Source organism: Wyeomyia smithii, chromosome 3 (assembly GCF_029784165.1).
Source record: "Wyeomyia smithii strain HCP4-BCI-WySm-NY-G18 chromosome 3, ASM2978416v1, whole genome shotgun sequence".
NCBI lineage: Eukaryota > Metazoa > Arthropoda > Insecta > Diptera > Culicidae > Wyeomyia > Wyeomyia smithii.
The window spans coordinates 192,856,911-192,869,014 of record NC_073696.1 but is presented as its reverse complement, the minus strand read 5'-3'; the positions used below and the strand labels follow the sequence as shown (position 1 = coordinate 192,869,014).

General features: G+C 37.2%; 1 protein-coding gene across 1 annotated transcript in view; it reads right to left on the bottom strand.

Moving 5' to 3' along the window:
* LOC129731559 (organic cation transporter protein) overlaps positions 1–12,104 on the bottom strand; it is a 59,842-nt gene that overhangs the window by 29,347 nt on the left and 18,391 nt on the right. The window lies entirely within an intron of this gene.

The following is a 12,104-nucleotide window of genomic DNA, read 5'->3' as shown; positions in this document are numbered from 1 at the left end:
AGGAAGTTACTAAAATTTAAATTCCAGAGCTAATTTTTTACTTAATTAAAATCGGTCGAACGAATACATTTTGGTATTTTCTTTTCTAAAATGGTTGTTATTCAGATTTTTTCGATCAAAATCCTTCATTTTTCATGTAAATATCTAATTACGATATATTTCCATGAGAGATCAATTTTTAACTCACTTATCGCATATAACTTGAAAAAATCCTCGTGTAAAGAAATTACATGCATAGTCAGAGTGTGTACACATACGAGTACTCATTGTGAATACACACTCTCTCGGGAGAAATTAACATTAACATTATTTGGAAAATACTGTGAAAAGTGATCAAATTAACGGCATTCCATGGTGACTCAAACTTCACTAAATGTAACCCAGCTTTGGTTGGGTGATTCCGATGAAAACCAGTTGAATACTATACCTGATACAAGTGGCAATCCGACAATATTTAGTGCCTACTGGGAAATCTCACTACAGGTCAATCAAAAGTTGCTACCGCAAAGTAGAACCGGTTAGTGTCCTCTTTCTATTAGTAGCAATGTACTTAAATGGGTAAAAACTAATTGGTTATTATTTCAGGAAAAGATATAATGCAAACCACCTTCGAAAGTTCCCAAAAACTCAAGAAATATCGTTTTCAACTTCGTCACTGTAAAAATTGACTTTTTCAAGACATATAATAAAGAGCCATTTCCACTTGAATGTACCTAACGTTATTTTACCGCGAATAACCATATTTGATCAAGTGGTGCACCCAAAAGGCTTTACCTTATATGTTCTGAGATTAAGAAACTATAAATAACTTTAAATCATATTCTGATTGAGACATGTATTGAAAAAATAGATTTAGTACCAAATGCGAATGGAATAACAAACAAATAATCATTGTTAAAAAAAACTGCTACCTAGATGTTTGGCTAGCATTCTTTACTGCAAACACTACTCCCGCTCTCTTTTTACATGCTTCAAGATTGAAAATTTGCGTGAGTGACTGCGTAACGGCTCTCAATAATCGCGGAACAGATTTTCTCTAGTTTTATTTACAGGTACATAGGTATGTTTCTTGTTTTTATTCTTTACCACCACGACCAGTTAGAAGTTGATATTTGATCGGTAGAGTTTGGACAGTTCAACTTACACGACCTCCTACCTTGAGCTGACGCTCGATCTATCTCTGTATGTTTCTATTGTTACACCATTATCCGTTGGTTGGCCTTTGAATATTTAATTTGACTTTCCTTTTAAGCGCAATATTTAGTTCGATGGCGCTAATCACGGCTGATCAAAGAAGCAATCGCGCGTGATCACCGTCATATCAAAAGTGTTTTATTCAGATTTGAGATGCTCGAGATGAACATTGAATTGCATCTGCATTTTTTTATATTGAAATGCGCAGTTCATTTTAACGGATTATCAAAACAAAATGCATAATCTGTCGGTTAACGCTACTTCGGAAAATGCAATTTTTAAAAACTTTCCTTTGAATATGTACGAGTGAACAAAATTTCACAACTAATTTCCTTTCACCGCGTTTGACCCGAAATAGGTTGCTTTTTTAAATATTATAGTACCTCCAATGTCCAACAATTCAGTAATTTCCTTTTCATAAATATCTTTATCGGCGATGGCCACGTCCTTATGATCGTTAGGGAAAGGATTGTTACTTCGACATACGTTGTTGCGAGTTCAAATTTAGTTCTGCACCACCACGAACGTCACATGAAGAGTATTTGGGTTAGTATGATAAGATGAGTCATAGTAGATGATCAAATAATCTAATCTAATAAACTAATCTCGCGCGCTATGATCAGTGGATTTCAAACTGTACGGTAAATCCCAACTGTAGTAAAGACATACAAACCAAGTTACACGTCCAATTAATATATTTCGGCTAATTCGCATACGTTAATTGTTTGTCTTGTGAGAATTGGCATGTTTGAAGATTTAAGACACCTGACTTATTAGAGAAAGAGAAAACAATTTTTTTTTCATTATCACTGCGACCAGAGACATTAGATCTATTGTGATATTTCCCAGGTGTTTTCTGTACTTCATATTATTGGCAGTATCACTTCCATATCCGTGCTTGTGTGTAAGTTGTACCTTTCCGGTTCAACAAGCTTATTGCTCTACTATACCAAGCCTCTGTCCATCCTAACAATATCGCCTAGTTACAATTCCCTGGAGAGAACTTTCATACGTTACTCAAACCAGTTTTATTATGAAAGGAACTTATTCTTGTTGGGAGTAGAGTCGACAGGGGTGCTGTGGAATTAAAATTGAAGGAGGGGTATGTGGTGGGGAGCCTGAGATTAAAGTCATGCTAAAATCCTGGGACTGTCCCGCGATTGTCTTGTATGTTAACACAGTTGACTGCGAAGTTTGCATCAAATAAACATATGGTCAAATTACGTATCGGAGTGCTTCACCTAATGTCCCAATGAAAATTACCAAAAAAAAAGAAAATCACATCTCGCTCATTGTTATTAAATTACATGGATTCTGAAATGGTCTCCGATTAATTAGATATGTTAATGGAAGCTTCTTTCATATCCATGTAATTTTCATGCATCAACTCGTGCTCGTCAGACCATTGTTGCCAATGGTACACATTTTTCTGGAAACGTACAGATTTTTTCATTTTTTTGGTACAGATTTTGTACTGTACAGTTTTCAGATTTTTGTGAAAAAGTACAAAGAAAAGATTAGACCAAAGTTTGTAACAGACTCTGTATACAATGAACGCGATCTCGCAATCTAAAAGTTTTATTGACAAGCGAGCTAATAGTTCAGTACTAATATTAACAGAGTCAATGCAGTCAGAGTTTTCTCAAAACAATGAACAAACGTCGTAGAAGTTGTTTTTTCACAGGTTTGCAACATAAACATCTATGGAACAGAATTTGGTACGGATTTTTGTTGGAAATAGTCATTTGTAATTTTGCCGGATTTTCGCAACTCCCAGTTAAGATGAAAATGTGGCAACACTGCGTCAGACCCATTTGGGGCTCTCTGCTGATGCCTTGAAGGATTTCCTGCTGATGGCATGACGTCGCCCAACGTTATACGCCTCCCTACCCAAAAAATCGTCGCGATTTTCTAAACAAACTTCCCCTCACCTAAACGAATGCATTAGGTTACTACTGTCAAATTGTAGCGGTAGCGGTGTAGCTACACCTGGACTACACTTTTGTCCTATAACTGTGTTTTTTGTCACTTTCCGGGCTACTCTTTCTCTGTCTCGAACTACAGTTTTTCTATCCCGAACTACGGGTACAGGTTTACAACAAAACAGCTCTACTCCATCAATGAGTACGAGCAATCCGTAACCTGTGCACAGCAATTGGGGCCCGCCACAAAAGACAATCAGCAAGAATGTCGCAGTGGCATTTCAGTACCCAGTGCCCTTCAGGCATACATAAGTATCCCGAACTACACCCAACAAAGACAAAATGTAGTTTGGAAACATTCACAACAAAAACAAATGCTGTCAAATGCCGTACAAAAAAATGGCAGCTGAGTGTAGTGCTATTTGAGTGTTCGTTTTCAAGCTAAAAGTGTAGTCCGGGACGGTGTGGTACCGTCGCGAAAACTACTTCGACATAAGAGACACAGCTTGCGATTTGGGTAACCAGTCACTTTTGCGGCATCCAATTGTTTCATTACTTTATCGCATGTAATGTGTTTCTGAATGCGATTTGCGAAAAAATGTTATGTATTTTTGTAGGCGGATTAAAAAAATGTTTCTCACATCAAGCCTGCTGATATAATAATCTATTTGAATATTCGCTGTTATTTTCACTCGTCAACGCAAATACTACCATCAAATGTAAAAATCATAGGAAGGTTGTATGTAAGGTTGAAGTAGGATACTTTTACAAAAAAGATTACTCGGCTGCTTGCGTGTCAGTCATTTTTTCTAGTAAATAAACGTTGACCGTTCATTGGCAGTATTGTAATTTCTTTTTTTTTTATTTTGAATGAAGTTCATTGAATATTTTTAAATTTTGTGCAAATGAGAAGTTGAAGTGCTGCCGAATTGTAATATGCACATTTGATACGACATCATTAAACGGGAACGGAACAAAGGCTACGGTTATGCAGAACGCGAATGACGGCGCGATGCGATTTACCTTACCGTGGTGAAATGTACAGCTCTTTGTAAGGCGAAGTAGAGCTATACATTTCAATACATTTCGTCTTGCCGAATCGCATCGCGCCGTTATTTGCGTTCTGCATAACCGTAGCCAACCGTAGATGAAGAGAATTAGCTTTGGATTATAGCGCAAAACGAGAAAATTTTAACTCTTCAAATATTCCTTTTTGTTCTTAAAATTTCTGTTGTTCAATTTAATATCCGATGAAATGTCTGTTTATTATCTGATGAAGTTCTTATAGGCCAAATGATGCATTCCCAATTTACTAGGTCCATAACTCTGCCGACCGTGCTTGGGAAAGCAATCGTATAACGACCAATCAGAGGTCGAATTTTGTGTTTTGACAATGCGTAAGGATTTTCAATAGTACAATAGTTCGAATAATGAAATTGCAATTTCATGCATCTGGTAGGAATCTTAGAAGATTTTCTAATCGATTGCTGCAAAAACGAAGGAAATCCATCGAAAACTAACCGATTTATTAGCATTTGAAATTGGACATATTTCTCACTTTTTTCAGTTTTAGATTTTCATTTCACATCCCTATGTAACCGAATTTCCTGAGAGAAGTATTCTACTTCAAAAATGACAATAGTTCATGCATCCAAAGCCTTAAAAAATTGGAAAACGCGTTAAACATACGCACCAAATGAAAGGTTTGAATTATTTGATAAAATGTCGAACTAATCATAATTTCAATATGGTTGTCTAAAAATCCTGTCACACTGCCACAATAACCATCAAATAAGTGCGGGGGCCTAGTGTGGTTGGTAACGTCTCCGCCAACCACGCTCGACGCCTGGGTTCGTATCCCACCGCCGTCATAGGTGTCGATGGTTGTGAGGTGGCGTGATCCACTCACAACCAACCCAACTGGTCTAGATTCAATCCTAGCCGACACCGGGAAATTTTCTGAGGCGAAAAATCTCTGGGATCACGCCTTCCATCGCATGAGGAAGTAAAGCCGTTGGCGCCGGTCCGTTAATAAACGGGTCGTAAGCTAGGGTCCTGGGTGGAGTCGCCTCCCTGGGCGTCGGTGATTGGCACAACAACAGTGGCGGAACTAGACCGACGGAAAATTAGCGAGAATAAAAAAAGAAAAAAACCATCAAATAACTGTCTATATAACAACTTGCTGGAAAGCTAGAACAATCGAAAGAAACGCACATAACTGTAGAAAACATAGGTGTAGCCAGAGGTGGGCTGGAGGGGGGGGACAATTGCCAACCACCACCCCCCCCCCCCAGTTGTTGACATTGGTGCAGAATTTTATTTTCAAAAACTCTAATATCACAAAACGACATCTTTAGCCCATCGAAACATCTGTGTAAAGTATGAGCCAGATCAAAAATTTGGAATGCTTGCCCTATGTTGCGTGGAATTGCCGCCTGCATCAACTAGCTTGGAGTATTGGAACCGATCTGTGACAATTCCTTACCTTTAATCTCTTGTAACCTGACTGGAAACAAGGTTCGGTGAAGATAGTGCACCTGCCTACGCGTTGTCCTTGCTGCATCCCGCTAACGTAATATGCTGTCGTTGGAAGAGTTCAAGCGCAAAACCGAAAGTTTCGTAATTTTTTACGAAGTTGACAATTTTGTTGGAGAGGTGGAAGTTTGGTATCAACATTGCAGCAGCATGAGAGCAGACCGTAAGAACTTAGAAGAGCTGGATCTTATAGACCTGCTAGCTAAAACCGGCTCTTTCTTCCCTGCGACTGAGAAAGTAATTAAAATCGTACTTGATCTACCATGTGCAACATGCACGATTCAACACTTGTCAGCACATTACGTCGGGTGAAAATCTGGCTGAGGTCAACAATGATTGAACAGCGGTTGAGTGCTCTCTGCTTGCTGAGTGTTCATCGGCAGATGATTAACAACAATCGTGAAAAGACACATGAACCGCTTCCGGAACGTTAACGTTTGATGCCGAAAGATTTATTTGAGAATCTTGACTGTGTCTTCAAACTTCACGTCCTTGGGAAGCTTTGACAGGATGTAGTTGAGATAGTGGCTGAGTGAATGGGTGTCCAGCTTCCGGAGTCGCATCATTCAGCTGGCCTGCATCGTTTTCGAAGAGGTCCTGGTAGCGGTTAAACCAGCTTTCGAACGTAACTCCGTTTTCTTAGTCGAACTCGGTGATGTTCGATGAGAGGGACTCCAAAATCTGCTCCGGGGTTTGATACTGAGGCTGCTGCTGCTGGGCCGTCATCTGCTGTAAAAGTTGGGCCATCTTGAGAATCATATCTTAAATTACTGGTTGCGGCTGCTGATCAACTCTATCTTCTGCCATGTTCGTGGATTCTTGAGATTCTCGTCGCCAAAATGATATGTCCAAAGGTTCAAATGAACTAAAGAGTTTTCACTAAAGAACATCTATTTATATTCGAGGTTGGACTAAGAATAATCAAATTTTTCACTCTGATGTTAAGGACAACTTTTCAATGGTTGCCTTGATGTAACAATCACTAAACACTAGTTTTTTTTCTATTTTTCAAAATACCATTTTTTTACTTCTAAAATTTTGAAGAACTTGACTTATATTCCTTGAAACAGGTTAGAAAATACATAGTAACATCACAACTTTTCGCATATCAGTGGACGCGTGGCTAGTTTTCCAATCAATTGCTGCAAGAATGAAGGAAACTCACTGAAAATTGGATAATTTTTGCGACGCTCTCGATGTTTTCGATTTTTCAAATTGCACCCTTATCCCAGAATGTATTCCTACATCAAAAGTCAGAGCGACACACAGTTGAGAATAGAGATGCACCGAATATTCGGTCGCCGAATATTCGGGCCGAATATCAGCAAAAATTGGATTTTGCCGAATATTCGGCTCGCCGAATAGTAAGTTTATTATTCGGCCGAATATACCGAATAAGCCGAATAGTGGCCAATGATTATCAGAAAATAATATAAAAGTACAGTGCAAAGTTCTATGAACGGGGGTAAACGAAAACTGAAGATGTAACTTGGGCTTAGAAAGGAATATACCTCATTAAACGGAACACGAACCGCAATCTCCACAAAATTCTATAGTGAAGTGAAAGTGTAGTGAAGTTGTCCAGTTATGCCTGGAAAAAATAAAAAGCTCGCTTTGATGCGGCATCAAGGAAACGTGAGGCATCTCCTCCAAGTGACACTGAAATTTCAACTAACAGGTATGATATTCTTTCTTCTGTTGGGGATCTAGAATTCCAAACTTCTCATACTGAGCATAAAGCCGTTATGAAGAAGGTTAAAGTTCCACCTATTGTGGTATTTGTAGCAAACTTTAAAGCATTTCGATCAGAACTTTCATCATTTCTATCGAATGTGAAAGTTAATTTTCAAATTGGTCGCCAAGGCGAAATTCGTATTTTGGCCGAATCTTTTGATGGCCATAAACATCTTTTACAGTATTTGACTGAAAAGATGTATAAATTTTACTCTTTTGATGCCAAAAACGAGAGACCGTTTAAGGCTGTGTTGAAAGGTCTCTCAAATGATCAAAGTATTGATGAAATCAAAGATTGTTTGTCAGAATCACTTGGTTTTGCCCCCAACCAAGTAATTTTGATGAAACGAAAGGCAAATGCCAAAATTTTTCAAACTGGAATACACCAGGAAAATTACTTAGTACATTTTGATCGTACCAAAGTACATAATTTAAAATGTTTAGAAAAAGCACGTGTTTTATTCAACGTGCGAATAAAGTGGGAAAATTTCAAGAGACATGGAGGAATTCATAATCTTACGCAATGTCGGAATTGTCAAGCCTATGGTCATGGAACTCGAAACTGCCATATGGCTGCAAAATGTATGATTTGTGGTGACACTAGTCACACGAAAGATATCTGCCCCGTGGAAGAGATCACTAATAGTTTCAAATGTGTAAATTGTGGGGGAAATCACAAATCTAATTTCTTTAATTGTCCTGTAAGGTCAAAAATTATTGCTTCTAGACAACGTAGGAATTCTAAACAACCTGTTGTCAATGTGGGTAATCAAAAGACTTTCAGTACTGTTCAGGCATCACCAGCACTTTCATTAGCAGGTGTGTCTGTAGGTAATAATTTAAATTCAGATAACAAATTTCAGAAAAATAATCCTGTTCAGGCAACACCAGGCTATTCATATGCCAGTGTCCTTTCAGGTAATATTTCAAATTCAAACAGTAACAAACCATTCGTGTTTGGTGCTGAAAAGTCAGCCAGTATTGATTTAGGTAATCCAACTCCCGAAAAGATTGAATACCTACAACAATCCATGCTGCAGCTAATGTCCGTTTTGTTGAACTTTAACTCGATGTACGAGGCTGTTCAAGAAGGTATAAAATTTACATCTAATATTGTTATGAAATTGAAATTCAGCAATGATTTTAAATAATGCTGTAAATTTTCTAAATTGGAGTGCTCGCTCTTTAAAAGCGAAAGAGGATGAATTTTTCAATTTTTACCAGTCCACGATGTGCATATTGCAGTTGTGACTGAAACGCTTTTAAAGCCAAATATTAAACTAAAAAAGAACCCAAATTTTATAGTTCATAGGTTTGATAGAATTGATGTTGCCGGTGGTGGAGTTGCAATAGTTATCCACCGTCGAATAAAACATCGTGTTTTACCCCATCTTGAAACCAAAGTTATCGAGAGTTTGGGAATTGAAATTGAAACAAGTATTGGCATTTTATTTATAGCCGCAGTGTATTTGCCTTTTCAATGCACTGATGAGCGAAAAAATTATTTCAAGGGAGATTTGCAAAAACTCACAAGAAATAAATCTAAATTTTTAGTCATCGGTGATTTTAATGCGAAACATCGATCTTGGAATAATGCTCAAAGCAATTCCAATGGAAAAATATTGTTTAATGATTGCTCGGCTGGATTTTATTCAGTTTTATTTCCAAATGGTCCTACATGTTATTCTTCTATTAGGAATCCATCTACAATTGATTTGGTACTAACAAATCAAAGCCTCATGCAGTGATTTATTAACTCATGCTGACTTTGATTCTGATCATCTTCCCATAACAATTTTTATTTTCCATGAAACTATTTTAAATCCCGCTAGATCTGTGTTAAATTATCACAAGACTAATTGGGATAGATATCGTTCGACGATCGAGGCAAATTTGAATGATGATATTATTTTACAAAATAGTGCTGACATTGACAGAGCATTAGAAAATTTTAACAGCTCAATACTCAATGCCCGGAATTTATCAGTTCCTGAGGCTCGAGTGAAATTTAATGCACCAATTATTGACAGTGAACTTCATCTTCTTATACGTTTGAAGAACATACGGAGACGTCAATACCAAAGATCTCGTGATCCTGCTTTGAAAATTATATTTCAAGAATTACAAAAGGAAATTAAACATAGATTCACTCTCTTGCGAAATGAGAATTTCATGAGAGAAGTTGAACAACTAAAACCTTATTCAAAACCTTTCTGGAAGCTTTCGAAGGTTCTTAAGAAACCCGCGAAGCCCATTCCAGTCCTTAAAGATGGTGATTGCATTTTTCTAACGAATGAACAAAAATCTCAAAAACTTGCTCAGCAGTTTGAGAGTGTTCATAACTCCAATTTGAACGTAGTAAGTCCTATTGAAAATGAAGTAAACCAAAAGTATGTTCAGATCACCACCCAAGAATTTCTTTCCGAAGATGTATTGGAGACAAACTTGAATGAGGTGCGAACCATTCTCAAAAAAGTCAAAAACATGAAAGCACCAGGAGATGATGGGATTTTCTATATCCTCATCAAAAGACTACCCGAAAACTTTTTAAATTTCTTCGTAAAAATTTTTAACAGATGCTTTGCACTAGCACATTTTCCTACGAAATGGAAAAATGCCAAAATCACTCCAATTTTAAAACCCAAAAAGAATCCAGCTGAGGCATCAAGTTATCGACCAATTAGTTTACTTTCCTCTATTAGCAAACTTTTTGAAAGAATAATTCTTAATAGAATGATAACACATATTAATGAGAACTCAATTTTTGCAAATGAGCAGTTTGGTTTTCGCCATGGGCATTCCACTACTCATCAGTTACTTAGAGCAGCGGTTCCAACCTTTTTTTGTCCGCGTACCCCTTGGCGATATTTTTCATATCGATTGTACCCCCTGGCTTAGAATATTATCGCAGAGTGGGAGAGAGTAGTGGTAGATCATTTAATGGTAGTCTAGTTCTGGTTTCAAATTAAACTATGATTTGATTGATTGCTACAATCATGTTTTTAAGAGCAAGATTGGACAACAAATGAAGTATTATAAAAAAATGGCTCTGTCCGCCATTACTGATTTTTCTTTCAGGGGTACGCGTACCCCAGGTTTAGAAACGCTGACTTAGAGTAACAAATATGATTCGAACTAATAAATCTGAAGGCTATTCGACTGGAGCTGCTCTTCTAGATATAGAAAAGGCATTCGACAGTGTTTGGCATAAAGGTTTAATAGCTAAAATGTCAAATTTCAGTTTTCCGCTTTACCTCACAAAAATGATACGAAGTTATTTAACTGACCGCTCTCTCCAGGTTAACTATCTAAATGGTAAATCTAATAGATTGCCTGTTAGAGCTGGTGTGCCTCAGGGGAGTATCTTGGGCCCAATCTTATATAACATTTTTACTTCTGATCTTCCTGATTTACCACCAGGTTGTGAGAAATCTTTGTTTTGTGACGATACAAGCATTTCCGCAAAAGGAAAAAGCCTTCGTGTTATATGCAGTCGGCTTCAAAAAAGTTTAGATATATTTTCTTCATGCTTACAAAAATGGAAGATTTCCCCTAATGCTTCTAAAACACAGTTAATTATTTTTCCTCATAAGCCAAGAGTTTCATTTCTCAAACCCACCCATAACCACGTTATTAAGATGAACGGTGTGGTCTTAAATTGGTCTGATCAAGTTAAATACTTAGGGCTAATTTATGATAAGAATCTTACTTTCAAGGAGCACATTGAAAATATCCAGTCAAAGTGCAATATGTTTATATCCTCTTATCAACAGGAATTCTAGACTTTGTCTCAAGAATAAACTGTTAATTTTTTTGAAAATGATTTTGAAGCGTCCTCCCTGGTTTAGCACGAACGAGCTACATAGGCTCACTAATGTAGAAACATTAGAAAATATGTCAAGCCAAATTATCAACAAATTCCGACAGAAATCGTTGCAATCCTCAATTGCAACGATTAGCTCACTTTATAGTCAGTAAGATAGTTTTAAGTTTATTTTAAGTTTCGTTTTATTCCTTTTTTTTTTTCTTGACAAGTAGGTTTAATAATTTTCCTACAATTACATTATCTTAACTGCGAAAGCTAATAACATTCAATAATACTAAAAAGCGTACAAATATATATAACAGTGTTGAAATGTCACCGTTTGTGGCAGAACACACAATACTAGTTCTGAATAGATATTTTAGTTCATAAATAAATCATTACAAACGGACATTAATACGGACGACCCCTCGGCGCTTTATTTACATTGTGTCTTAGCTGTCAGCACTGGATGTATGTGTTACTTTCGTAGCCGAGTGTTATCCGGAAAACCTGGGAGGGAGCAACGGATACTACACTTAAAATAGAAAACACGCACATACGTCGTTTTGCCTTTCTCCTAGAAGGGTATAGCAATCACTTGCAAAACCGAAAGTATAAAAGTGCTCCAAAGGGCCGAATGGCATATATCACTCGACTCAGCTCGCCGAGCTGAGCATTTTCTGTATGTGTGTGTATGTGTGTGTGTATGTGCAGATATTCATTCTCACTCACTTTTCTCAGAGATGGCTGGACCGATTTTCATGAAATTAATTGCAAATTAAAGGTCTTGTTGTCCCAGAGGATCCTATTAAATTTTATTGTAATCGGATTTATAGCTTGGAGGTAATGTAAAAATCATGAAACATCATTATCTCAAAAACTACACAACCGATTTGAACAAAATTGATTTCAAA